Genomic DNA, 25,899 nt, shown 5'->3' on the forward strand with positions numbered 1-25,899 from the left:
GGGAGGAGAGTGCAGATAAAGTAAAGCGGAACTAGAGAAAGAGGTAATTTGTTAATTCAGTGTTTTCAGTTGCAACAACATTGTGTGCACCCTAAATACGAACATTGAATGATTATCACTACAATTGAAATATTTTATGTTGGAACTCTTGGTATGTTCGTACACCTGTCCCACAACCTAATGAAATGTTTTGAGAACATTCACAGAACAGATTTTGGTTTGCCGGGAAGATTGTCATAAGCGCTTTCATTACATTTCAATAACTTTAATATCGTATGTTAAGTCTGACGAAGTCTTGCTGGTTTGCCGATAAACTACAAAATAAAGTTGTTCAACATTGCAAGTTTAATGCAAGGACAGGCAGAAATAGCAGTTTCGGCATCGTCACTTAGTGTTAAAGTATATGCAGAGAACCCACTTCATACTACAACTATAATGACTTTCCCAGCTGGCATAGCAAAAACATTATTGATTGACTCATCATGCAATGTCTCGAGGATATACCTAAATTCATAGTTTAAGTACTACTGTAACATTATGCGCAAGGGGAATTACTTAGTTATTTTGACATTGTAGCAATGGCACAAGGAATGTATCTGGAAGAAAACAGTGTGGCTACAGAGACGAGGGAGGGAGGTATGGTCTTTGAAGAATTCCATTATAGCCTAGTTTGACCAAATATCTATTATAACAATAAGAGGTTGACTTTTCAGCAAAAGGCTATGGGAGACATTTACTACGCAGGTCAGTAGAGCCACTGCATTTAGGTGGGGGCCAATGTATTTTGAGGTAGGGTATTTTGGGGGTGGGGGCCAGGGTGTGTTTGGGCAGGTGTGGTTGTACTGTGGTGAGGCTTAGCCCTGCGTGTTGGGGTTCCAGACGATGCGTCCGTCATCCCCCAACCTCACACCGCCCCGGCCACCAGTTCCAGGGCGGCAGGGAAGGCCCGGTGCTCTGCCTCCCGGATGCGATCTGATAGGCTCTCCTCGGTGTCATTCATCAACACAGGCACCGCCTCCTGCGCAATGATGGCCCCGGCATCAACCTCTTCCTGTGGACAAAAGTTAAGGCAGGGAAATATTTAGGTCCTGTCCATAGACGACTCCGTGCCCAAAAGCCTGTTTTAGCATGGGCATCGCCATTTTTAAGTAGTCAACTGGGTGGGACTTCATATGGGTTAAGGAAAGATCACATAATTTCATCCAAGTCATAACAAGGGATCAGCCAATGAATTATAATCGTGAGAAAACATTCCATAACTGCAGGTGGCAGTAAATCGTCAACATTGGCTTTATACCTGTTTAAAACACACTCCAGGTGGCAGTATGCACCCTTTCAGTTTGTTACCAACTCATAGTAGTAGAATAACTGACTACTTCAAAATGGAGTATGCACTCACAGACACAAAAGATGAGTCGTCTATCTAAGTCTCACGGTCCTGTCCAGGAACAACCCATAGCCTCTAACCCTAGGCACTTATGTATCTGAAAGGATTGGATAGGTCTAAGCAATATGGCAATAATTCCACCTAATGTATCAGAGAAATCCGTTTGGATCAACATATGCCTAGCCCTAGGGGATGAGGGGTTGTTTCTGGATAAAGCCCTTTCGAAATCAAGATATGGATAACAAACGAAATGTGCATCCATTTTCAAATGGAACATTTTTCAACCATGTTCTGCAGTGGAGCAGGAAACACAGGATACGTTTGGCTTTAAGATCAGATTTCTTCACATCTTTCAGTCATTTAGCAGACACTCTTATCCAGAGCGACTTACAGTTAGTGAGTGCATACATTTCATACTGGCCCCCTGTGGGAATCGAACCCACAACCCTGGCGTTGCAAGCTCCATGCTCTACCAACTGAGCTACAGGAGGCCCACGGGGGGCTCATTTCTGATCTGAGCTCATAATAATAATAATAATAATAATAATAATAATAATATGCCATTTAGCAGACGCTTTTATCCAAAGCGACTTACAGTCATGTGTGCATACATTTTTGTGTATGGGTGGTCCCGGGGATCGAACCCACTACCTTGGCGTTACAAGCGCCGTGCTCTACCAGCTGAGCTACAGAGGACCTCATTTCTATACCAACATCCGGTTATGGTTACTATTGGTGAGCAGAGGCAGGACCTGTTCTCAGTACAGTACTTACAGCCACAAAGTGGACGGTGCAGCCAGTGACCCGTGCCCCCGCCTGTAGAGCCTGCTTCTGGGCATTCACCCCTTGAATGCGGGCAGCAGGGACGGATGGATGTTCAGCAGTTTTCCTACAACACACAAAATACATTAATTCTCACATATGTGCACACACTCGCACAAACATAATATCAAAGCATTGTTAATAGAGTGAAAGCGTACCCAAACACGCTCCAGCCCAGCTTGATCAAAAAAAGGAAAAGAATCGGGTGCTCGACTGAGGGATTTGATCATTTCAAAAAGCATTCTTTACCCCATATAACTTCAAGGGAGAGCAAGTGAAGTTAAGGAATGCTTTTTTGGATCAAATCACAGTTTTCTGTGTGATACATAGACATCACATAAAAATACACACAAACCTACTATTGATACACACACAAAGCTGGGTGGTCCTACCGTTCCATTTCCTGACGAAGGACCCTGTCAGGATCCTCATGAAGCCGGCGAGACACACCACCTCCACATCGAATTCCTCCAGCACGCGGTCAATGGTGCCGTCAAACTCTGCCCGGCTACCGTACAGCTTATGGTCAACTACCCGTGTCTGAATGCCGGCCAGAGAGGCCCTTTTGAGGCCCAGAACCCCCGGCCTATTGGAGATCACCACCACAATCTCTGCTGAGCTGGACGTTCTCTTGGCCTGCTCCATCAGCGCCTGCAGGTTGGTGCCTGACACACACAATACACTTAAGGCAGTGCACACTGGTATACAGATTACATTTATAACTGGAGAACTGCAATTAGCTATGGGACACTAGCATCCACTTAACTGCAATTCTACACATATACAGGCTCTACTTAGACATCTTTCACAGTAAGGAACCATCTACCTAATGTTGAAATTTGGGTGAAGTATCCCTTTAACAATGGCCTACAGCAGGGGGTCTCAAACAGGTAGATCGAAAGCTACTGGTAGCTTGCAGCCCACCTATGAGTAGCTCGCCAAACAATTCTGCAAACTGTCAAACAAATCTCACAAGTATCAGACACCGCCAGCTCACAGCTACCATTTAATGAACGCAACATTGACATTATCCCACCCCTAGTTAGCCACGATTGGCTTAAAAAGCCAAACCTAACAATATCTGCCAATTAATTTCCAGCAATATTGCCCGTAGGTCTGTGTGGTGCGCTCATTTGTTTATCGCTCTGTGTGTAGTAGCCAGTTTAGTCTTGTGGGTTGACAGAAATACTTTCTCCAAAACCTTCTCAATTCAAATGTTAACAGCAAAGTAGGCTTACCTGGCAGAAGTATATCGTGAGTAGAGTATATCATTTGTATATATTATTTGTAAACTTTGCCATGACAGAGCAGCAGCAGTACAGAACCATCGCTAGACTGTCACATTAGACGGCACATTCCTCACATGCTAGATGCGCAATTAAAAAAGGCCCAGATGTGGAATTAAATTAAAAATATATATTCTGATTTGATTTAAAATATCGACATGACTCAGAACATCCAATTTCATTGTTTCTCCATTAACAATTGTAATTTTAAGTGATTAATAAAAGTGAGAACATAATTTGGGAAAATAGAAATCAGAAGATTGTATTGGGCCCCCCTTAGAGTTGTTTATTAACCGTTATTTTACCAGGTACATTGACAGAAAACAGTGCACTACTTTCTCTTGTACACCAAGAACCCGGGAAGAGTTACAGGGGAGAGAAGAGAATGTGCCCATTTGATAGCCACCCAAAAAAAAAAAAAAGAAAAGTTGCTCACGACATGTTCGATCTTTTTAAAAGTAGCTCTCATGCTAGAAAAGGTTGGAGACCCTGGACTACAGTGATTTAAATGGAGACTGTAAACTATGGCATGCACCAATAAGGGTGCTCCTATAGACATATTTCCTGGCCACGTCAAAAAGTTTCGAATCAGAAAGGGGCTTGTTTACATTATATTCAGATGCAGCGCATGCAAGTTAAACACGTTATCAGATGGTTATCGTCTACAACATCGCAGATGTCGGAGGATAGCCAGCGAGGCAAGGTAAAATATCACAAATATAAGAATATACAGTGCCTTCAGAAAGTATTCATACCCCTTGACTTATTCCACATTTGTTGTTACAGCCTGAATTCACTAAATAGATCCCCCCACCCCATCCATTTACACACACAATACCCCATAATGACAAAATGAAAACATGTTTAGAAATGTTAGCAAATTTATTGAAAATGAAATCTCATTTACATAAGTATTCACACCCCTGAATCAATACTTTCGTAGAAGCACCTTTGGCAGCGATTACAGTGGTGAGTCTTTCTGGGTAAGTCTAAAGAGCTTTCCACACCTGGATTGTGCAATATTTGCCCATTATTATTTTTAAGGACTTCAAGTCCTTAACAATTACAAGCATACCCATAACATGACGCAACCACCACTATGCTTGAAAATATGGAGAGTGGTACTCACTGTGTTGAATTGGATTTGTCCCAAACATAGCACTTTATATTCAGGACAAAAAGTGAATTGCTTTGCCACATTTCTTGCAGTATTACTTTAGTGCCTTGTTGAAAATAGGATGCACGTTTTGGAATATTTTTTTTCTGTACAGGTTTCATTATTTTCACTGTCAATTAGGTTAGTATTGTAGAGTAACTACAATGCTGTTGACCCATCCTTAGTTCTCCCATCACAGCCATTAAACTCTGTTTTAAAGTCACCATTGGCCTTATGGTGGAATCTCTGAGCGGTTTCCTTCCTCTCCGTCAACAGAGTCAGGAAGGACGCCTGTATCTTTGTAGTGACTGGGTGTATTGATACACCATCCAAAGTGTAATCAATAACTTCACCATGCTCAGAGATTCAATGTCTGATCAATAGATACCCTTCTTTGAAAGGCATTGGAAAACCTCCCTGGTCTTTGTGGTTGAATCTGTGTTTGAAATTCACTGCTCGACTGAAGGGTATAGAGATAGGTATTCATTCAAAAATAATGTTAACACTACTATTGCTTATTTAGGTTCGCCATTAGAAAAGCAGCTTAACACTTAAACTCAAAACATTTCAGCTTTTTATTTTTATTAATTTGTAAAAAAAATATATATATAATTTCACTTTGATATTATGGGGTATTGTGTTTAGCCAATGACACAAAATCTGCATTTAATCTATTTAAAATTCAGGCTGGAAAATGTCAAGGGGTGTAAATACCTTTTGAAGGCACTGCACTCTATGCTCTTGATTAACCCAGTTCTACCTCATAGTCCATTAAACTCTACAGTTCATTAATAATAATTCACAACAATAGCAATAAGGCACCTCAGGGGTTAGTGGTAGATGGCCAACATATCACGGCTAAGGGCTGTGTCCTAAGAACAGCCCTTAGTCGTGGTATATTGGCCATATACCACACATCCTTGGGCCTTATTGCTTAATCATAGCAGTCAAAACAAGTTAAATCGACATCCATTGATGGAAAATGATCTGGCGAGTTTAATAAGGGCGAATTATCTTTTCTCTTACAACATTCTTAAGGTCACAATAATTATTATTTTGATGGAAAAACAAATTTAGCTTCTTAGAATATGCCGTTACAAATTACGCCGATATTCCTTCTTAATTTGCTCAATAACGCTACGGAAAAAGGGTTTATTGGATAAATGTGGCAACTGTTCTCTTGATGCATACATTTTTTTTTTTTTTTTTTTTTTGGGGGCTAGTTTTCAGGACTTGTGGGTGGGTTTTGAGAGGTCATTGGGGCTAGAAATGTTTGCTTGACCTGGCAACGCTGGTCCCGACATCAGTGTATAGCTAATTCTGCTACAGGGACACTTGAACTTGACATTTGCTTGTAATAAATTACTATCTGTTGGCACTTGGCAGTGTTTTCAGATACAGTGACACACGCCATACACACGCCACTAACCTGTGCCTGAGATGAGGACGCCTACCCTGGTCCTCTTGCGGGGGACGGTGCTGCTGCTGTCCCCTTGAGACGCTCCGTTCTGCAGGGGCCCCAGGTCTACTACGCAGGGAGAGGGGCCTACACGCAGGCTCTGCTCCAGGTTCCTGATCACCACAGGCTTGGCCCCTTCACAAACAGGCACACACACACACAAAATTCAGTAAAATGACAAAGATGAATACCACCAAGCACTGTGTGAGTCTTACCTGTGTGTGAGCTCATGCGTGTTTGAACCCATCAATACAAAAATTACATTTAATGTGAACATCTGAAGGGCATTTCCTCATTAACAAGATCGATTCTATACAACATACAGTTAGTTTCCTTATCGGTCTGTGAGTGTACAGAACCCATAATTCCTGAAGCATTGGAATGAGAGTTTCACTACTCATGCTTTAGGTCGTCGCTCACCAGGCTGCTTGTGGGCCAGCGAGCCCACGATCCAGGCATCCTCATGGGCTTGGAGCTGCCTCAGGACCCTCTGGGCGTCCGGAAAGGCCACCACCAGCACGGCTCCAAGGCCACAGTTGAAGGTGCGCCCCATTTCCTCTTCGCACAAGCCCCCCTCCTTCTGGAGCCATGAGAACACAGGGGGGATGATCCAACGGGATGCGTCTGGGTGGGACATACAGTGCACACAGAGCAGCTCACACACACATTCAATATGAAGTAAATACTAACCACAGTTTAGAGCTGACCCCAATTAGTCGATAGGCTGTTGGTCGACCGAGATTGTTTTAGTCGAGCAGTAACAAACAAACATATACACACGCCCATCTCAGTGAACTAATCCATTGCGGAGGCCTAAACTAAAAGCCAATTTATGCTTGATCTGAAAACATGGTTGGAGGCTCCATATGGAGGGTGTGACGCAATTGCGGAGCCTCCAGATGCATGCATAGGCCAAATCGAGCTCCGTACCGCATCGCCATGCGCCTCCAAACATTTTTAACAATGTGGAGGCCTCTGTATAGCTCCGCATTGACGTGATTGGTTGACCATAGGGGGTACTTCCTGTATAAATGCAAACTCACTTCCTTGACAACAACTCTGCACTGCTCAGCGAAGCATGAATGCCCTGACTTCTGCTGAGGCCATATCACTGTAAATGCTGCATGGCCAATGACCATGCGCCCAGATGCACAATGTACTTCCCTCTCCAGAATGCACTCTCTCCCGCCAACTTGTGCACATTCATTGTTTCATAACTTCATTGTGTTAATTGTTTGCGTTTGATTGTTAGTGTATATCAATTCCCCATTACATAAATCACCAGTTGTACATTTACCGTTAACTCCTAATCTACAAATGTTTGTTACTTTGGTTACGGTAATTTATTTTAATGCATTCAATATTATTATTCCAGTCTTCCCGTTCTCATTGTCGGAGTGGACACATTGATTGCAGAGTGCACAACCTATGCTACACTTGTGAGAAACATGTTTTGGTTTATTTCATTCCATTTACGAGTTTTAGTCATTGTCTGTGGTCCTCTGTAGCTCAGCTGGTAGAGCACGACGCCAGGGTAGTGGGTTCGATCCCCGGGACCACCCATACACACACAAAAAAAAATTTATGCACGCATGACTGTAAGTCGCTTTGGATAAAGCGTCTGCTAAATGGCATATTATTATTATTATTCTTTTGTTTGGAGCACTCCTATCAATGTTGAGTAAGGACGCGCACATATAAAGGCCTATAGGCTACCTGGCCTGTGCGCAAATGTAGGCATACAAATGTGCGCATTTGGGGATCTGCTAGTATTTCTGATTGGCTTAACGCACCACCACTAATGACCTGTGGAGCTTCTCAAAGTAATGTTTTCTTCACGTCAAACAGCAAGCAAACAAAGTCGGTTTTCACATCCATTGAGAATTACAATAGTTCCTCAATGTATTACAAAAATCTTTCCAGCTCTCTCCCTTTCAATAACCACTCAACCTGAAAGGGAAAAATGTCATGCTCCAAACCAATGGAAACGTCATAATATAGGACTACCTAGTTACTTCTAATTAGTTGCGTGACTTGGACTGAAATAGGTCCGATACTCATTTTGGGTGCTGGTACTGTTTATATTTAGGTGCAGGAGCGCCACAATACTTTTGAGTTAAAATTCTATAAGAGGTGCCGGTACTCAGCTCCGGTAAGCTCCTGCCCAAGTCAAGCACTGCTTCTTATCCCTTGCGCAAATAGCCTACAGCTGTGTCTGTCCCAAACTCTGAGGGCCCAGAATATTTTATACAATGTTGCAGGTTCGCTAGGGCAAGCTTCAGGCCAGGCCCAAGTTAATAGATGATACAATGTTTCAAGTTCGTTGCAGACAGGCCATGTGTAGCCAATGTAATTTATAGGATATGTATTTTTAAAATCAGGATATTTTCTACCTGCAATGTTGTTATTTGTTGGCTTTATACATAGTTATATATTTGTACAATGGCCAAATCTGTAAAAGCCAGCAGGAGGGAAATAGTTGGGTCAGGTTATCTAGATCTCTGGCGCCTTTTTTATTTTTATTTAACCAGGTAAGCCAGTTGAGAACAAGTTCTCATTTACAACTGCGACCTGGCCAAGATAAAGCAAAGCGATAAAAAACAACACAGAGTTACATATGGGGTAAACAAAACAAAGAAATGCCTTCGAGGCATTTGTCTTATTTCATCAAAATGGTAAGCCTTAAGCATCAGACAAGCTCGATGCATATAGTTGGTTTTATTAAAACACATACGGTGTGTCTATATGGAAAAATACAAGTTAAAAAATTGAAAGAACAGACTACTTTCGGTCAACCAAGATTTCTTTTTTGGTTGGGGACAGCCCTACAACAGTTAGTACAATTCAAAACAGCATCAGGTATCTGATATGGACAACTGTTTCATCCTCATACATTGTTTACCACTACACTTTAAAAACATGGGCAATAAGAGAAGTGTGTGTTTCTCTCTCACCCAGGTCAACGGACAGTTCCTGAGGCAGTACTCGGGGATGTTCTCCAATAGGCCGCCCCCAGTGATGTGGGCGTAGGCCTTGATGGCGCCGCTGCGCAGGATTGGCAGGAGCAGGCGGCTGTAGATCTTAGTGGGCGTCAGGAGAACCTCGCCTGTCAATCAACATGGGGAAAGACTTTAGACGGGGAAAAGAGACCTCTAGGGGGAATTACTTTAATTATGATACATTGGATTCATAAAGCACTTTTCAAGGACCCAGATAAACCTTACAATAGTACAATTGAACAACAGTACAAAAGATGACCAATAGAGACTGGGATAAGACAGGTAACAGGCAGGAAGATAGCATGAGAGAAGAAAGATTGGGCAGAAAAACCCACAGAAATGATCTCTCAAATAAATGTAAGTTTACTCTGTGTAAGAGCTTCTATGATCTCATTAACCTACCCACGGTTTGTCCAGGTTTCCCGAAAGGTGCAGGGGAGCTGTAGGTGACTCCTGCCCTCTCCAGGACCTTCCGGACCAGGCTGAATCCGTTGCTGTGCACCCCCGAGGCGGCAACCCCGATGAGCAGGTCCCCCTCGCAAATGTCCCCCAGCCTGGGTAGCAGGGCGCCCCTCTCCACCGCCCCCACGCAGAACCCTGCCAAGTCGTACTCTCCGGGGCCGTACACACCGGGCATCTCCGCAGTCTCGCCGCCTGGATGAACGAACAGAAAAACGCACACAGTTGTTAACACAAATATATGATCAAACACACATGCATGCAGTTGCAAATGTGCGCACACACACACACACAATGTAGAACCCAGAAATGGATGGCTGGCTCACGCCCAAGAATACAGATGGTTTCCAGTGTAGCAGCTAAAACCCTACTATGTTGGTTTTCACTACACCCCCAGTATACAGCCAGCATCTCCACTTTCTTACCACCTGAACACACAAAATATAGTGCGCACACACAGCCATCCTTGCATCTTAAGGCTGACATCCGACTGCCCCCCCCCTCACCCAGTAGAGCGCAGCCCGCCAACCCGCAGGCCTCGGCCACGCCCCCGATCACGGCGGAGGCCACGCCCACATCCAGCCGGCCACAGGAGAAGTAGTCCAGGAAGAAGAGAGGCTCCGCCCCCTGGGCCAGCACGTCGTTGACACACATGGCCACCAGGTCCTGTCCCAGGGTGCTGTGCTGCTGGCATGCCTGGGCAATCTAGAGAAGGCAGAGATGAGGGCAGAGGTCAAGTCATGAAGAGGTTGTAGGATCTCAATGTCTTTGTGATTCCTAGCATAATCTCTCCCCACCTGCTTAAAACACATTGGCGAAGGAGGTCTAAGAGTAGGGACCTTGGACCTTCTACGCCAATACAGCAGAGGAGGCGAGGAGATGGTATGTGCGGAATCACGGAAAGAGTAATTGATAAACAGCCAAAACATATGCACATGAACCTACATTTCTCTAACTGTGCTAGGCCAAAAAAACGGATAAAAAAAGAACGAAAAGCCTGTACTTGGAATATATTGCTCCCTAGCTTTATTCATGCACCAAAACATGCAATGCGGCTGCAATGTCTCATATACCGTTTTTTTGTTTTGAGAAGTCATGCCTACCTTGAGCTTGGTCCCTACTCCGTCTGTCCCAGACACCAGGATGGGGTCGATGAAGCCTGCAGCTTTGAGGTCAAAGAGGCCGGCAAAGCCCCCCAGCTCAGCGTTACACCCTGGTGGACAGGAAGGGAATAAAAGCAACACTGGTCTTTTACAAAATGAAGAACACATTGGGGAAAAAGTTTAATATACAAAACATTGTATATTTTTTCAAATAATATTCTATTCAGTTACCTTTACATCTGGTTGATGTAAAGGTAACTGGAAAAATAAAGGAAACACCAACATAAAGTGTATTAATAGGGTGCTGTCCCACCACGAGACACCAGAACAGCTTCAATGCACCTTGGCATAGATTCTACAAGTGTCTGGAACTCTATTGGAGGGATGCGACACCATTCTTCCACAAGAAATTCCATCATTGGTGTTTTGTTGATGGTGTTCCCATTAGTGTTGAGATCTGGTGACTGACACATACACACTTTAAACAACCTATGCTTCTTTGAGACCCCTCTATCAAAGTCAATGAGATCCCATGGTAGCCAAATTAATGGGCAAGCAGGCATTTTTTATACATGACTATAAGCATGATGGATTGTTAATTAACTCAGGAACCACACCTGTATGGAAGCACCTGCTTTCAATATACTTTGTATCCCTCATTTACACGTGTTTCCTTTATTTTGGCAGCTACCTGTATGTCTTTTAAACACCAAAATAATTAATTAAATCAATTCATCCATCCACCCACCCATCCATATGTATATTGTAGAAAATAACTAATTTGTGCTTCCTACAGCAATGTGTTTATAGATCAAAATCGAGGAAACTGTTCCAAATTCTATTTGAGTAAAACTGTGTCTACAGGTACAGTATTTGTTAAAGCCCTGGGCACTACAATACATCACTTACTTTAATTATCCAACACCCAGATAAAGTAGACAAGACAAATAACCTAATTTCTTTCCTCCGGTTCATTTCACAAGGGAAGGAAAATAATTTACCTTCTTGGACCTTCGTAATTAGTTGGATAAGGTGAAACCATGATAGGTTGACTGAGAGACTGCTTTAGTGCAGGGCATGTAATGAAATGCCCAATCCCAAACCGACCCCTAGCACCTTGTCCCTCTAAAAATAGGCTAGGTAGAGGTTTTTGCCATAATGCTTATACCAGTGTTTCCCAGCCATTCCACTTATTTGTTCAATTCCAGTACCAGCACAGCTGATTTAACTAATCAGAGGTTTGATGATTAGTTGACCTGAATAGTTCAAAAGGTGGAATTCGAACAGGCAGGGTACTCAGCGAGATTTGGGAAACTAATCATATATCCAATCTTACACAGATCATTCATTACAAGTGGATAGGTATGAGTTTGGGAAAAGCATTGCAGCTCTCCAGGCTGTCTAGCTAGTAGCTCAGCTGTAGCCGTTCTGATTAAAGGCAATGAGAGGGGGTTGACGTGACTACCTGAGCGAGAGGTGGCCTTGGCCAACGGCTTGATCATGTCCACCAGCCGGTTGCCCGCAGCGATGTCCACTCCGCTGTCCTTATAGGTTAGGCCTCTGCTGGGGGAGGGACACACAGCAAGGGTCAGAGGTTATGGTGAGACGACCAACCAATCAGGCTACAGCTATTTGCCCTCTACCAATGTCAGTGTGACTCAACAGGCTATTGTCTGTCTATGTCAAATCAGGTGGTCCCTCAATCCAGCTTCTACCTCCCATTACCAGATTGAGTTATATCACACTAATGTAAAATATATATATATACTGTCATGTATAAGAATTACCTACAAATGTTTCTCTGTCCAAAGTCCATTGACCCATTCTTATCAAGGGGTACAAATCATGAGTCGTGCTAGCTAGGCCAACCTCCAATTTAATGCAGATTACCTTCAGCCAATGCTTACGCCAATCCAACATAAATAACTAGGAAACAATTCCAAATATGAAAACAAAAAGTCAGACTGGAACTCTACACAGTAGCAGTATACAGAATGAAATGTCACTAGACAATCTCTACTGGAATGTGAGAGTTCATAGTAGGTTCATACTAAATGCACTGTTTCTAGGCCAAATCTACATGTAAACAACCGACAGACACCGAGGTAGACCTTGTCTAGGGTTACCCAATAGCCCCTCCTGTCAATATGTACTCTAATAAACAAAATATAGGGTTCTAACCTGACGATGGTCAAACTATTACAGTGAAATTATGAATGAGGAGTGTTTAGGATGCCGAAAGTCCTTTATCTGTGTGTATGTGTGTTCAGTGTTAATGAGTGTTCAGTTTGTGTGTGTTTAGTGCGTCCACCCTGTCCCCTCTCACACACACCTGTGCTGGGTGAGGTGGGCGATGGCTCGGTGGCCGATGTCACGTCGGTACACGGCTCCCGGGAACCCTACGGCGGCCACGCCCCGATTGGCTGCGTGCAGGGCCATCTCCAGGGACGACCTAACAGCGGTGACAGTGAGGACACGGCCCCCGCTGGAGACCACGCCACCTTCCTTCAGCGCCGTTCCGGCGTGGAACACCTGTACCCCTGTCTCCTCCACCTGAGACAGACCTGAGAGAGTCAGAGTCAAGAGTGAGTATTATAGGGAGCGTATTAGAGGGAGTGATAGAGAGAGATGGAGGGAGGGAGTGTATGAGATGGAGATAAAAATGAGTCCCTACTCTCCCCCTACTTTAATCAGTTTCCACCAATTAGCGGCAGATTTTCATGCGAATATTCTAAAATCTGCATAAAAACAAAACGCACATTTTCCCACCAGAGATGCATTTCCATCAAATTGACTTGTTGCAGGTAATAATAATAATAATAATAATAAGCCATTTAGCAGACGCTTTTATCCAAAGCGACTTACAGTCATGTGTGCATACATTTTTACGTATGGGTGGACCCGGGGATCGAACCCACTACCCTGGCGTTACAACCGCCATGCTCTACCAATTGAGCTACAGAGGACCTGTGCGTGATGTACTGCACATTAAAAAAAACGTATACGGTTATATTCCCATGTACTGAATAAAACATACAAGTTAAATGGGTTTCCATTGCATTTTCAACTCTATTGATGGTTTTGTCACAAAATAAAATTGCGTTATATCGCGAGTGTGCCCACTCTGGTCTTGGCACGTGCGCTCTTTATAGAACGGCCCGCAAGAGATTATTGTGGACCAAAACATTTTTTTTTGCCAAACAGCAGCCAAGCATCAATTATCATGTCACCCTGTGAAGTTCATAACTTATTTCATCTGTAGCCATTACAGGGGTTTCCAAACTTTTTCACTCGGGGCCCCCTTCCAGCATTACAACAAGATCTCTGGGCTAAATAAACATAATAAAAATACATTAGCTGACATGGGCTAGTTGATCTGTACATTTCTTACAAGTTATAAATAGCTCTAAGGTATACAATGACTAACATGACAAGAGGAACTGATGATGCATTACCCAATTTCCAAATTGCACCTTGTGCATTCTACTATTACAACTTTCAAGAGTAAGTTTAAAGCCGGACTGAGTTCCTCGCACCCCAGTTTGGGATCCACTGGCCTAACAAAAACTGCATGCTTTCCGAGTCGTAGTGGGATGACCACACACACACCATATCACAAAGTTTACTTCGATATGATGGTTATTATATCGATATTTGCGCATAAAAGCGTTTCCACCACCATTTCTCGTATAATTAATTTTACCGACACAAAAATATCCCACCTTGTTGGCAAAACAAAATACGCTACACATTTGGAAAGTTTACCAACAAATGTATTGTTTCCATCAGGCCTCTCATTACATTTTCTATCCAACATGTCCTTTACTCACATAACCTGGTTAATGTTATGTAATTAGTTGATAGGTCGGTTGTTCAGTGTCGGTTACGACTGACAGCAGATCTGTTCCAAACATGGGAATATTCACTAGGAATCAAACGAAAGAACACTGAGGCAAACGGAATGAAATGTGGAGGGACCTACCGGAATTTGTCCAATGGAAACTTATTTTAGTTGCAAAACATTTTGCTACGGTGTTTGACTAATGAATACACCCCAGGCAAGTAGAGCGTGGACAGAAGCGTACCTACCTGTGATTGCAACACCTTTCTTATAGGAGCCGGGGTAGCCGGGGCTGGCCATGACCACAGTGACTGCAGAGCTGTCCTGGTGCCACACAGTGGTGCTGGATGCTAACTTCCCCTGCAGGGTGCTCTGGAGCACCTCGTACAGGTCACTCTTCAGCAAGGGCATCAGCACCTAGAACAGGGTCACGTTCAGTGCGAAGAAAATCTTTTGATTCAGAGTGGGGATGTAATACTGGAATGTCCATTTTCACACTGCAAAATGTTTTGGTAAGGTTTGCCCAACTGAACATGATTCAGGCAAGATCGGAATTGTCCTAATAGGCACAGATCCAGGACCAGTTCATCCTCCATTAATCTTAACCTTACCCATTAGTGGAGTGCAATTGCAAAACTTGCCTTATAAGCTATATGATGATAAAATAGGGCAGAGACATACCAATAACACATGCTCACACACACAGTTGACAAACCTGACACTCTGGGTCGCCGAAGCGACAGTTGAACTCCAGGACCTTGGGCCCCTGCTTGGTCAACATCAGCCCAGCGTACAGCACACCTGAAAAAGGATGACGACAGGTAAACGAGCAAGTCAGACACAAATAAACGACAGAAAGAGGGACCCAATTTTGCTCCCCTTTCATTTCCACTCCACACAATAACCAGTGTGCTGCATGCAGTTCATTACTTACCCACATAGGGGGCACCCTCCTCCTTCATGCCATCCACAGTCTTCTGGAGGACAGTCTCTCTGATCTTCTGCAACAGCTCCTGAGACACCTGGACACAGTGAGGACAAACAGGTGGACAAGCAATAGCAGGTTGTGCACAGAGAGAGACTACATACAAGTCCTACACATTCTGAGCAATGTGAGACAACGGTTGGTGGTTGTCAAGAGTGTGTGTGTGGGCGTGTGTACCTGCGGGGGTGGGGCAGTAGGCCCCCATGCCGCCCGTGTTGGGGCCCAGATCCCCGTCCTGCAGGCGTTTGTGGTCCTGGGCCGGGGCATGGGGACACAGTGCAGCCATCACTGAAACACAGACACTACACGGGAGAAGAGAGGAAGAGAAAGAGCAAGTAGTTAGTAAATGCCAATAATGGAACCGCATATTGAATTGTCAGGTAGTGAGCAAAATAACCATAACATTTTAAGTCGCTCTGGATAAGAGCGTCTGCTAAATGACTTAAATGTAAATAGGAAAAGCACATTATCCAATGTATTCTTTGCACAGATCTGTGCTATTTTGCGTGACAAAATTGTTTTGCCCACTATGTAAGAAAAGAAAGAGGACCAGACACTCACAGACACTTCCTCTCCCTCCAGAAGTTCCTCCACCACCACAGTCTCCCCGGCAGAGCCGAATGCCTTGTCCTGCAACACACACAAACACAGGCACGCACACCTTCGCTTTAAAATGGGAGCTGGATTTGTAGAGTCAAGACGAGAGATCAAATCAAAATGTTATTTGTCACACGCGCCGAATACAACTGGTGTAGAAATGCTTGCTAACGAGCCCTTCCCAACTATGCAGAGTAAAAAATTTAAAATGGTAACACAAGAGAAATCATATATATATATATATATACACACACACACACAGGGAGAACCAGTATCAGATCAAATGTGCAGAGGCACGAGGTATTTGAAGTAGATATGTACATGAAGTCAGGGTAAAGTGACTAGGCATCTGGATAGGAAATAAGAGTAAAATAAAAAAAACAGAGTAGCAGCAACAAATGAGTATAAAAGTGTGCGCGGTGTCAACATGTGTTGGTTGTGTGGGAGTGTCAATGTAGTGTGTGTGAGATTGAATGTGTGTTTATAAACTCAGCTAAAAAAGAAACGTCCCTTTTTCAGGACCCTGTCTTTCAAAGATAATTCGTAAAAATCAAAATAACTTCACAGATCTTCTTGTAAAGGGTTTAAACACTGTTTAGGGTTTAAACACATGCTTGTTCAATGAACCATAAACAATTCATGAATATGCACCTGTGGAATGGTCGTTAAGATACTAACAGCTTACAGATGGTAGGCAATTAAGGTCACAGTTATGAAAACTTAGGACACTAAAGAAGCCTTTCTACTGACTCTGAAAAACACTAAAAGAAAGATGCCCAGGGTCCCTGCTCATTTGTGTGAACGTGCCTTAGGCATGCTGCAAGGAGGCATGAGGACTGCAGATGTGGCCAGGGCAATAAATTGTAATGTCCGTACTGTGAGACGCCTAAGACAGCGCCACAGGGAGACAGGACGGGCAGCTGATTGTCCTCGCAGTGGCAGACCACGTGTAACAACACCTGCACAGGATAGGTACATCCGAACATCACACATGCGGGACAGGTACAGGATGGCAACAACAACAACAACTGCCCGAGTTACACCAGGAACGCACAATCCCTCCATCAGTGCTCAGACTGTCGGCAATAGGCTGAGAGAGGCTGGACTGAGGGCTTGTAGGCCTGTTGTAAGGCAGGTCCTCACCAGACATCACCGGCAACAACATCGCCTATGGGCACAAACCCACCATCGCTGGACCAGACAGGACTGGCAAAAAGTGCTCTTCACTGACGAGTCGCAGTTTTGTCTCACCAGGGGTGATGGTCGGATTCGCGTTTATCGTCGAAGGAATGAGCGTTACACCGAGGCCTGTACTCTGGAGCGGAATCAAATCGATTTGGAGGTGGAGGGTCCGTCATGGTCTGGGGCGGTGTGTCACAGCTTTGTCGGACTGAGCTTGTTGTCATTGCAGGCAATCTCAACGCTGTGCGTTACAGGGAAGACATCCTCCTCCCTCTTGTGGTACCCTTCCTGCAGGCTCATCATGACATGACCCTCCAGCATGTCAATGCCACCAGCCATACTTCTCGTTCTGTGCGTGAATGTCAGTGTTCTGCCATGGCCAGCGAAGAGCCGGATTTCAATCCCATTGAGCACGTCTGGGACCTGTTGGATCGGAGGGTGAGGGCTAGGGCCATTCCCCCTAGAAATGTCTGGAAACTTGCAGGTGCCTTGGTGGAAGAGTGGGGTAACATCTCACAGCAAGAACTGGCAAATCTGGTGCAGTCCATGAGGAGGTTATGCACTGCAGTACTTCACCAGCTGGTGGCCACAACAGATACTGACTCCCCTTTGTTTAGGGACACATTATTACATTTCTGTTAATCACGTCTGTGGAACCGGTTCAGTTTGTGTCTCAGTTGTTGATTCTTAATGTTCATACAAATATTTACACGTTAAGTTTGCTGAAAATAAACGCAGTTGACAGTGAGAGGACGTTTCTTTTTTGCTGAGTGTATATACAGTTGAAGTCGGAAGTTTACATACACATAGGTTGGAGTCATTAAAACTTGTTTTTCAACCACTCCACAAAATTCTTGTTAACAAACTATAGTTTTGGCAAGTCGGTTAGGACATCTACTTTGTGCATGACAAGTAATTTTTCAAACAATTGTTTACAAACAGATTATTTCACTGTATCACAATTCCAATGGGTCAGAAGTTTACACTAAGTTGACTGTGCCTTTAAACAGCTTGGAAAATTCCAGAAAATGATGTCATGGCTTTAAAAGCTTCTGATAGGCTAATTGACATAATTTGAGTCAATTGGAGGTGTACCTGTGGATGTATTTCAAGGCCTACCTTCAAACGCAGTGCCTCTTTTGCTTGACATCATGGAAAATCAAAAGAAATCAGCCAAGACCTCAGAAAAATAATTGTAGACCTCCACAAGTCTGGTTCATCCTTGGGAGCAATTTCCAAACGCCTGATGGTACCACGTTCATCTGTACAAACAATAGTACGCAGGTATAAATACCATGGGACCACACAGCCGTCATACCGCTCAGGAGGAAGATGCGTTCTGTCTCCTAGAGATGAATGTACTTTGGTGCGAAAAGTGCAAATCAATCCCAGAACAACAGCAAAGGACCTTGTGGAGATGCTGGAGGAAACAGGAACAAAAGTATATATATCCACAGTAAAACGAGTCCTATATCGATATAACCTGAAAGGCCGCTCAGCAAGGAAGAAGCCACTGCTCCAAAACCGCCATTAAAAAGCCAGACTACGGTCTGCAACTGCACATGGGGGAAAATATCGTACTTTTTGGAGAATTGTCCTCTGGTCTGGTCTGATTAAACTAAAATGTTTGGCCATAACGACCATCATTATGTTTGGAGGAAAAAGGGGGTTGCTTGCAAGCCGAAGAACACCATCCCAACCGTGAAGCACGGGGGTGGCAGCATCATGCTGTGGGGATGCTTTGCTGCAGGAGGGACTGGTGCACTTCACAAAATAGATGGCATCATGAGGAAGGAAAATTATGTGGATATTTTGAAGCAACATCTCCAGACATCAGTCAGGAAGTTAAAGCTTGGTCACAAATGGGTCTTCCAAATGGACAATGACCCCAAGCATACTTCTAAAGTTGTGGCAAAATGGCTTAAGGACAGAGTGGCAATCACAAAGCCCTGACCTCACTGGGCAGAACTGAAAAAAGCATGTGCGCGCAAGGAGGCCTACAAACCTGACTCGGGTTACACCAACTCTGTCAGGAGGAATGGGCCAAAATTCACCCAACTTATTGTGGGAAGCTTGTGGAAGGCTACCCGAAACGTTTGACCCAAGTTAAACAATTTAAAGGCAATGCTACCAAATACTAATTGAGTGTATGTCAACTTCTGACCCACTGGGAATTGGATAAAATAAATAAAAGCTGAAATAAATCACTCTACTACTATTCTGACATTTCACATTCTTAAAATAAAGTGGTGATCCTAACTGACCTAAGACAGGGAATTTTTACTAGGATTAAATGTCAGGAATTGTGAAAAACGGAGTTTAAATGTATTTGGCTATGGTGTATGTAAACTTCCGACTTCAACTGTGTGTGTCTGTATATTACACTACAGTTCAAAAGTTTGGGGTCACTTAGAAATGACCTTGTTTTTGAAAGAAAAAAAAGGTCCATTAAAATAACATCAAATTGATCACAAACACAGTGTACACATTGTTAATGTTGTAATTGGCTATTGTAGCTGGAAACGGCAGATTTCTTTATGGAATATCTACATGGGCCCATTATCAGCAACCATCAGTCCTGTGTTCCAATGGCACAGTGTTTGCTAATCCAAGTTTATCATTTTAAAAAGGCTAATTGATCATTAGAAAACCCTTTTGCAATTATGTTAGCACAGCTGAAAACTGTTGTGCTGATTAAAGAAGCAATAAAACTGGCCTTCTTGAGACTAGTTGAGTATCTGGAGCATCAGCAATTGTGGGTTTGATTAAAGGCTCAAAATGGCCAGAAACAAATAACTTTCTGAAACTCGTCAATCTATTCTTGTTCTGAGAAATGAAGGCTATTCCATGCGAGAAATTGCCAAGAAACTGAAGATCTCGTACAACACTGTACTACTCCCTTCACAGAATAGCGCAAACTGGCTCTAACCAGACTAGAAAGAGGAGTGTGAGGCCCCGGTGCACAACTGAGCAAGAGGACAAATACATTAGTGTCTAGTTTGAGAAACAGGGTCCTCAACTGGCAGCTTCAATAAATAGTACCCGCAAAACACCAGTCTCAACGTCAACAGTGAAGAGGTGACTCCGGGATGCTGACCTTCTAGGCAGAAATGCAAAGAAAAAGCCATACAGTGGGGAGAACAAGTATTTGATACACTGCCGATTTTGCAGGTTTTCCTACTTACAAAGCATGTAGAGGTCTGTAATTTTTTATCATAGGTACACTTCAACTGTGAGAGACGGAATCTAAAACAAAAATCCAGAAAATCACATTGTATGATTTTTTAAGTAATTAATTTGCATTTTATTGCATGACATACAGTGGGAAAAAAAGTATTTAGTCAGCCACCAATTGTGCAAGTTCTTCCACTTAAAATGATGAGAGAGGCCTGTAATTTTCATCATAGGTACACGTCAACTATGACAGACAAAATGAGAAAAAAGAATCCAGAAAATCACATTGTAGGATTTTTTTAATGAATTTATTTGCAAATTATGGTGGAAAATAAGTATTTGGTCAATAACAACAGTTTCTCAATACTTTGTTATATACCCTTTGTTGGCAATGACACAGGTCAAACGTTTTCTGTAAGTCTTCACAAGGTTTTCACACACACTGTTGCTGGTATTTTGGCCCATTCCTCCATGCAGAATTCCTCTAGAGCAGTGATGTTTTGGGGCTATCGCTGGGCAACACAGACTTTAAACTCCCTCCAAAGATTTTCTATGGGGGTTGAGATCTGAGACTGGCAAGGCCACTCCATGACCTTGAAATGCTTCTTACGAAGCCACTCCTTCGTTGCCCGGGCGGTGTTTGGGATCATTGTCATGCTGAAAGACCCAGCCACGTTTCATCTTCAATGCCCTTGCTGATGGAAGGAGGTTTTAACTCAAAATCTCACGATACATGGCCCCATTCATTCTTTCCTTTACACCAGGGGTGTCAAACTCATTTTAGCTCAGGGGCCACATGGAGGAAAATCTATTCCCAAGTGGGCCGGACCGGGAAAAATCATGGTATATATAACTTAAAAACAACAACTTCAGATTGTTTTCTTTGTTTTAATACGATCAACATACAACATAAAGCTGGAGCCTGAGGACAGTGTGTCCAAAATAGTACAAGCACAACATCACTATTAATCATAAAACACGTCAAGTTTATTTGAAAATTCTAAAGAAAAAAGAACACACAAACACACAATGCCTCAGTGATTAACAGAACTGTTTCACAGATCTATATCAGGGTGTCATTTCTCAGGCAGAAATGTAGATAAAAATAATGAAATCCTGTTCCCCAAACAAGTGCAAGAACCACAGAGTCAAGAATAGGTTAAATATACAAATAAAATAAAATCAATTAAAAACAATAGCACATCAACATAAAAACATATAAACATAAATCTGAAAGCGTTGCTCCAACTCCCGTAACAGTCCAGTTATTTTATCTTTGAACCGCTTCATGTCTGCCACATGTTGGGTCGCGCATACATTTTTCAGACAGGGGAAGTGAGCTGCATCACCACCGGCATGTTGCGTCTCCCACAATGACAGCTTCAACTTGAAAGAACGTATGCTGTCATAATACTGCGTGACAACTTTGTTGCGCCCTTGCAGCTGTTTGTTCAAGTTATTCAGGTGCTCTGTAACATCCACCATAAATGCAAGGTCCGGCATCCATTCTGCGGAATGAAATTCTAACACTGGTTTGCCCTTTTCTTCCATGAACTGTTCAATTTCTTCTCGTAAATCAAAGAAATGCCTCAGCACAGCACCTCGGCTTAACCATCTTACCTCAATGTGGTATGGCAGGTCATAGATGTGGTCTTTCTGAGAAGGCTGTCAAACTGACGGTGATTCAGGCTTCTGGATCGGATGAAATTAACAGTTTGGATGACCACCTTCATGACGTTATCCATCTTTAATGACTTGCAACACAAAGCCTCCTGGTGCAAAATACAGTGAAAAGTCAAAAATCACGTCCTCCATTTGCAGATTGCACTTTCTCTCTGAACTTTGTCACAACGCCTGCTTTTTTTCCCGATCATTGAGGGCGCACCATCTGTAGCCAGGCTGACAGCGCGGGACCAGTCCACTCCGACCCTGTCCAGCGCGCCCGACGAGTTCGGTAAAAATATCAGCTGCTGTCGTTGTATCTGTCATCGGCACCAACTCCACAAACTCCTCGGTGACGGTCAATGTGTCATCAACTCCGCGGATGAAAAAAATGGCCAGTTGTGCAACATCTGTAATGTCCGTGCTTTCATCAATTGCAATCGAAAACGCAATAAATGACTTTACTTTTTGCTTCAACTGGCTGTCCAAATCCACTGAAAGATCGGAAATCCTGTCTGCAACTGTTTCTTGTCAGGCTGATATTTGAAAAAGCCTGCCGCTTTTCAGGGCACACAATCTCCGCTGCCTTCATAATGCATGTTTTTACAAATTCACCCTCACTAAATGGTTTTGAAGCTACTGCGATTTCATTAGCAATGAGGTAGCTAGCTTTCACTGCAGCGTCACTGATGTCTCGGCTGTGAGTAAACACAGACTGCTGTTTCTTCAGACCCGCCAACAGTTCATTCACCTTCTCTCATCTCCGCTGTCCTTGAAAGTTGTCATATCTGTCGGCATGAAGACTCACATAGTGGCGACGAAGGTTATATTCTTTCAGCACTGCAACATGCTGTGAACACACCAAACATACAGCTTTCCCATTCAATTCCGTGATGAAATAGGATGACCATTTTTCTTGGAACACTCTGCACTCTGCGTCCACTTTTCTCTTTTTTGACAGAGACATATTGGGGCAATGAGGGTGCCAAAGCACATAATGTTAAAAGTAGAAGCCGTAATAAATATCGCGGGCGAAAACAAAGTAGCTCATTGGCTGCACGTGCTTGACCTACTTGCTCTGCCCCGGTATAAACAGTTTGCTTGCTTAACACAATTGCTATTGCGCCATCCAGTGGACGCAATTGGAACAGCAGTTTATTTTATTGAAAAATTGCAGCGCCTTTTTATACTTTTTTTTTTCAAAATCATCTCGCGGGCCGGATTAAACCCGTTTGCGGGCCTGATCCGGCCCGCGGGCCGTATGTTTGACACCCCTGCTTTACACGGATCAGTCATCCTGGTCCCTTTGCAGAAAAACAGCCCCAAAGCATGATGTTACCACCCCCATGCTTCACAGTAGGTATGGTGTTCTTTGGATGCAACTCAGCATTCTTTGTCCTCCAAACACGACGAGTTGAGTTTTTACCGAAAAGTTCTATTTTGGTTTCATCTGACCATATGACATTCTCCCAATCCTCTTCTGGATCATCCAAATGCTCTCTAGCAAACTTCAGACGGGCAGGGGGACACGTCTGGCACTGCAGGATTCGAGTCCCTGGCGGCGTAGTGTGTTACTGATGGTAGGCTTTGTTACTTTGGTCCCAGTTCTCTGCAGGTCATTCACTAGGTCCCCCCGTGTGGTTCTGGGATTTTTGCTCACCGTTCTTGTGATCATTTTGACCCCACGGGGTGAGATCGTGCGTGGAGCCCCAGATCGAGGGAGATTATCAGTGGTCTTGTATGTCTTCCATTTCCTAATAATTGCTCCCACAGTTGATTTCTTCAAACCAAGCTGCTTACCTATTGCAGATTCAGTCTTCCCAGCCTGGTGCAGGTCTACAATTTTGTTTTTGATGTCCTTTGACAGCTCTTTGGTCTTGGCCATAGTGGAGTTTGGAGTGTGACTGTTTGAGGTTGTGGACAGGTGTCTTTTATACTGATAACAAGTTCAAACAGGTGCCATTAATACAGGTAACGAGTGGAGGACAGAGGAGCCTCTCCATCTTTTTAAGTGGGAGAACTTACACAATTGGTGGCTGACTAAATACTTTTTTCCCCCACTGTAAGTATTTGATCACCTACCAACCGGTAAGAATTCCGGCTCTCACAGACCTGTTAGTTATTCTTTAAGAAGCCCTCCTGTTCTCCACTCATTACCTGTATTAACTGCACCTGTTTGAACTCGTTACCTGTATAAAAGACACCTGTCCACACACTCAATCAAACAGACTCCAACCTCTCCACAATGGCCAAGACCAGAGAGCTGTGTAAGGACATCAGGGATGAAATTGTAGACCTGCACAAGGCTGGGATGGGCTACAGGACAATAGGCAAGCAGCTTCAAATCAAATCAAATTTTATTGGTCACATGCACCGAATACAACAGGTGCAGACATTACAGTGAAATACTTACTTACAGCCCTTAACCAACAGTGCATTTATTTTAAACAAAAAAAGTAAGAATAAAACAACAAAAAAAGTGTTGAGAAAAAAAGAGCAGAAGTAAAATAAAGTGACAGTAGGGAGGCTATATATACAGGGGGGTACCGTTGCAGAGTCAATGTGCGGGGGCATCGGCTCGAGTTGAGGTAGTTGAGGTAATATGTACATGTGGGTAGAGTTAAAGTGACTATGCATAAATACTTAACAGAGTAGCAGCAGCGTAAAAAGGATGGGGTGGGGGGGCAGTGCAAATAGTCCGGGTAGCCATGATTAGCTGTTCAGGAGTCTTATGGCTTGGGGGTAGAAGCTGTTGAGAAGTCTTTTGGACCTAGACTTGGCACTCCGGTACCGCTTGCCGTGCGGTAGCAGAGAGAACAGTCTATGACTAGGGTGGCTGGAGTCTTTGACAATTTTGAGGGGCCTTCCTCTGACACCGCCTGGTATAGAGGTCCTGGATGGCAGGAAGCTTTGCCCCAGTGATGTACTGGGCGTACGCACTACCCTCTGTAGTGCCTTGCGGTTAGAGGCCAAGCAGTTGCCATACCAGGCGGTGATGCAACCAGTCAGGATGCTCTCGATGGTGCAGCTGTAGAATTTTTTGAGGATCTGAGGACCCATGCCAAATCTTTTTAGTCTCCTGAGGGGGAATAGGCTTTGTCGTGCCCTCTTCACGACTGTCTTGGTGTGTTTGGACCATAATAGTTCGTTGGTGATGTGGACACCAAGGAACTTGAAGCTCTCAACCTGTTCCACTACAGCCCCGTCGATGAGAATGGGGGCGTGCTCAGTCCTCTTTTTTCCTGTAATCCACAATCATCTCCTTTGTCTTGGTCACGTTGAGGGAGAGGTTGTTGTCCTGGCACCACACGGCCAGATCTCTGACCTCCTCCCTATAGGCTGTCTCATCGTTGTCGGTGATCAGGCCTACCACTGTTGTGTCGTCGGCAAACTTAATGATGGTGTTGGAGTCGTGCCTGGCCATGCAGTGTTGGGTGAACAGAGAGTACAGGGGGACTGAGCACGCACCCCTGAGGGGCCCCCGTGTTGAGGATCAGTGTGGCAGATGTGTTGTTACCTACCCTTACCACCTGGGGGGCGGCCCGTCAGGAAGTCCAGGATCCAGTTGCAGAGGGAGGTGTTTAGTCCCAGGATCCTTAGCTTAGTGATGAGCTTAGAGGGCACTATGGTGTTGAATGCTGAGCTGTAGTCAATGAATAGCATTCTCACGTAGGTGTTCCTCTTGTCCAGGTGGGAAAGGGCAGTGTGGGAGTGCGATAGAGATTGCATCATCTGTGGATCTGTTGGGGCGGTATGCAAATTGGAGTGGGTCTAGGGTTTCTGGGAT

At 43.9% G+C, this 25,899-nt stretch overlaps 1 pseudogene; it reads right to left on the minus strand.

Moving 5' to 3' along the window:
• Positions 1-326: 326 nt before the first annotated feature.
• The window catches only part of LOC123486119, a 34,445-nt pseudogene continuing 8,872 nt past the window's right edge, over positions 327-25,899 (minus strand).

The sequence above is a fragment of the Coregonus clupeaformis genome, unplaced genomic scaffold (genome assembly GCF_020615455.1).
Source record: "Coregonus clupeaformis isolate EN_2021a unplaced genomic scaffold, ASM2061545v1 scaf1009, whole genome shotgun sequence".
Lineage (NCBI taxonomy): Eukaryota > Metazoa > Chordata > Actinopteri > Salmoniformes > Salmonidae > Coregonus > Coregonus clupeaformis.